This window comes from Taeniopygia guttata, chromosome 2, assembly GCF_048771995.1.
Source record: "Taeniopygia guttata chromosome 2, bTaeGut7.mat, whole genome shotgun sequence".
In the NCBI taxonomy this organism is placed as follows: domain Eukaryota; kingdom Metazoa; phylum Chordata; class Aves; order Passeriformes; family Estrildidae; genus Taeniopygia; species Taeniopygia guttata.
This window is the reverse complement of record NC_133026.1, coordinates 63,776,789-63,781,053: the sequence shown is the minus strand read 5'-3', so window position 1 is coordinate 63,781,053 and position 4,265 is coordinate 63,776,789.

Here is a 4,265-nt window from a genome sequence, read left to right as displayed (position 1 = left end):
TTCGGCTGTTAATCTTACAGTGTCAGGAGCCTGCACTCATGGGAAAGTTGCACCAACTTACCTCAAGGGGTTTTAAGTTTAGTTAGAGTGACATGGGACAAATTATGCATGTGGAGGGTAGGAAGGCTCTGCAGAAGGATCTGGACAACACTAGAACCAAAGCGTGACCTTGCAACTTCCCACTGTGCTCTTTCACTTCACTTTTCTGCTCAGTCACGAGAGCTCAAGCAGAAGGCAGCCGATTCTCCCCATCTCCCATCACCCTTGCTACTGCTACTGCTCTATATTGCACTGCAGGGCAGCCATCCCTGGCATGAAGTTTTCTCCCCAACAGGCTCGTGTGAGCACTGCTGGAACTCCAGGCTGTGGATCCCATACTGCATGGGCTAGGTGGATGACTCATAAAAGCTGGGATTGTGCCCTGCCAGCAAGCAGCAAAGAGAGCAGTTATGCTGCCAGTCCTCTGCAGGGTGAAATGAGCCTCCTCAAGGCAGCCCTTTGTCCCTTGGAGGGAGGATGAGGAGGAGGTGTAAATCACAGCTGGGTTTCCACATGGTAACCTGAAGGCCTTTACCTCTACATGGTGTTTCACAAGCAGCATGGCGGGCCAAGAGATGACTTTTGTGCTTGTTCTGGTTTTCCCACCAGTGTGGCTCGGTCCCTAAATGAAAATCAGCAGGCAGCAGATTTCTTGGGTAACCACTGCTCTATAAGACAAAGTGAGAGAAAAAACCAAACTGGGAAATATAGACTGTTGGGTTTTGCCTTGCTCATCCTTAAGGCCTGTGTGCAGATGAGAAGTCCCAAAGGTCAAAAGGCCATCAACTTCATCTTCTTCCCCTTAATTTTTATGTCCACTGTTACTGGATGGGATGGGCCCAGCCTGTGGATGTGTGCATCTCACTGCTCTTTTCAGGGTGCTTCTCAGTGTTTGTGTTGGGGTGAGGACTGAGGCTTCCTATGGGAATTCAGCCCACAGGGCCTGTTACCATCTCTGGCACCATTAGTGTACTGAGGGATGAGCAAGGATGCTCTTGCAAGGAGGAGCACTCAAACCTTGCAACTGCAAAAATCCAAAAGCAAAACAGTGGAAAACTGGCTGGATAAATGTGGAAAGCTCTTGAAAATAAACAGCCCACAGAGGCACAGCCAACCTTTTTGAAACTGGTTTAAAGCAATCGTTTGCTGAGTTCTCTTCCATGTGGGTTAAGCCTGAGGGGAAGGCTGGCACTCCCTGTGAGGTGTGCAGGGGACACAGCAGGTCCCTCTCCCAGCCTCCTGGGACTATAATGTGGAGAAGCCAGCTGGCAGCGTTGGAGGCTAAAAGCCTCCCTTCCCAGGGGCTGGAGCAAAGTTGAGGGTGTTGTGCAAGATGCAGGGCTGAGTGTGGTGTCCCCCAATGGTGGCAGGGGAGGGCAGGGGCATGGCAGGGCTGTGGGAGCTGTTGTCATTGTCCTGCATCCATCTGCCCCGCAACACTTTTAAAGTGCTAACATGTTTTATGACGCCACGCAAGTGGAACAAAATAGTGGCTCCTGGCTCCTCGTAACTTGTGTAAATTCCAGATGTGACAATCCTTTTACTGGCAAATGGAGATGTTTATCCCTGTGCTCTCCTCAAGTTGAATTAGCTCCCACTAGGAAGAGCTCGCTGAAAATGTGCCTGCCTGGCTACTAAACAGCTGCGTAATTGTCCCTCTGCCCCTTCCCGGAGCTGCACATAAAAAGTGCAATCCAAATTCCTGGGCAAACCAGGCAGGGCTCTGGAGAGCACTTCCCACCCCCCTTCAGGAATTGAACATCATGCCTAAAGGATAATGCAGGATTAGGGCAAGGGGAAAATGAGTGGCTTAAACAGATCCCAACTGCAGCGAGGCTCAGCAAAATGTGTCCTTATTCCCAGCCACAGGCCTCTCTCTTTTTTTTTTTTTTTTTTAATAAAGTTTGTTATTATTGCAAGGGGAAGGAGGAAAGGGCCTCCAGACTGTGAAACAGGCGGAAGAGGAACAATGTGAGTTCCCTGACAGCCCCCAGCCCAGGCCACAGTGCCGCCCTGCACGCTGCCACACAGCAGCCTTCATGGGAAACCCTTCCCGGCCCTTCCCTGCCCGTCCTCCCCCACCTCCTCCTCCTCCTCTCCCAGAACACACAGGCACTAGTTATTAGGGATTAGGTGGAACAGATGCATGTAAGATGCTTACTGCCTTTTCCAGACACAAGGCCACTTTCCAATCAGCTCAGAGGAAACAGGGTAATTAGATGGAGTCGCGGTCAGGGAGTGGGGGGGAATTAGCCTCTTACTCAACCAGAGCCTGCAAGGCCACCTCTCCCCCCCACACTCCCTCCTTTCCCCTCCTCCTCATTCCTCTGCCCACACTGCCGTTTCAAAGCTTTTTATTTTTTCTTTCCCTTTTCCAAGAGGCAGCTGATGCTGCCGGCTGGCTGCCAAGCAGGTCAGGCCTCTGCAGCTGAAGCTGCCCGAGATTGCTGAGCGGGATGATGAATCAGCTGTGTCCTTTAGGACACATCCTCTCTTGGACTGCTGCTGGGATGTCCTGTCTCTCTTCCCCGTGGTGAGAGTGCGCTCAGAGCTGCTGGCTGATGACACTGGGTGGGTTGATGAGTTTGGTTTAACTCTTCCTCCTCCCCCTCCTAAACCAGCTTCGCCTCCTGGTGAAGTTATTGCCCCTTAAGCTGACTACGATAGCAGCTCTAAATGTCTCAGAGGATGAGAAGTGCCAGGCTTTGAAGGAAATGATGCCTTGCTTGTCATTTGCCTTCTTTTAAAAGCATATTGAGACAGCTTTGGCTTGAGTGCCCTGCAGGCAGGAGTTCTGAGTAAGGACAGGCTGGCTTTCACTGTGTCCAGCCCTGCTCCCAAAAAAAGCCTTGGCTGTGGGGTTGCTGAGTGCAACTGCTGCAGACTGGAGGCTGATGTTCCCAGGCTGCCTCATGCCTGATGACTCTCACAGCATAAGAGATTTTCCTTTTCCAACCTTTAAAAGTTCTTGGGTGTGTTTACACTTCAGTGCTTGTTCATCCCTGAGATGATTTTGCTGGGTAAAGTCCTCCAAATGTGGAGGGCTGTCCTGTCACTGTTATGCACAGGATAGCTGAAACAAGGTAATAGTTACCAGGCACTGGGGATGGTGATTAAGAAGCTGACTATTTTATTTATTGCCATCTCCTCCCACAAGGTCCTGCCTTGCTTGTTTGCCTTCTGAGGCCTGACTGTATTGCTGTTTATTGGGAGATCATTGCTCTTTTCCAAGATGTTTGGTTTTAAAACCATCAGAATGTCCCCAGGGTGTTTGGAAGGGGATGTGCTGTGTCAAGAAAGAGTGTTCCCCATGGAAAGACTTTTTCCAAGTGACAGGTCAATTGGGCAGTAAAAATGCAAAGGAGGATCACCATTACAGATGTAAGAGAGCAGAGAAGAGCTGACCCCAACTCTGAGACAAAGAAGCAAGAGATTGTCTGGACTTCCCCAAATGCAGGTGCTGTTGCTCACTGTTGGTACCCTTTTGAACATCATGTAGATGATTTTCTGAGACTGACATTAACCTCTTTTCATAAGCATGCACAAGCACCAAATGTTGAAACACACTCCAGGGCTGGATGGAAAATTTCTGACTATGGTTTGCTGTCAGGAAATGCTGGTTCAGCAAGAGGAAAAAGATGTCAACTTCAACACTACAAAAAAAAAAATTTAGAAAGAAACAAAAAATATGATACCAATGAAGAAACTCTCCTGGGGGCTTTTTGAAGCAGTGAGGTTTATTTTTCAGTGCCCTGTTTTTATTGTTCATTGACATGTAGGATAAACACAGCCAGAGCAGAGGCTGCACCATTTTTTTCTCTGTGGTTTTGCTCAGTTTATGGTAGGTAACAACTTCTGCATACCCAACACACCCTTTCCAGTGCCTACCTGCAATAACACAGGTGCAGGTAAAGTGGGAGGAACTTTTTCTGATGTACCGTCTTTCTTAAGGAAGAGCAAAATTCCTCTGAGAAGTACAAAACTCCCATGGAGGCATGCTGTGATGTGTCTTGGAGGTGGATTATCTCCTTCACACCTGCACTCCTGGCCATGTGGGTTAACTGTTGACCTGGTAAAACCATTGGCTCTCCTCAAGTCTTGACATACTCCTCATTTATGTAGCTGCAGCTACTTAGGTCTGGTAATTCTGAAAATGGCATTCTTCCTGAGCACCCAAGTCCTCACAGGAGTATGAAATTAAATATGCAGGGCAGAAACAAGACAAG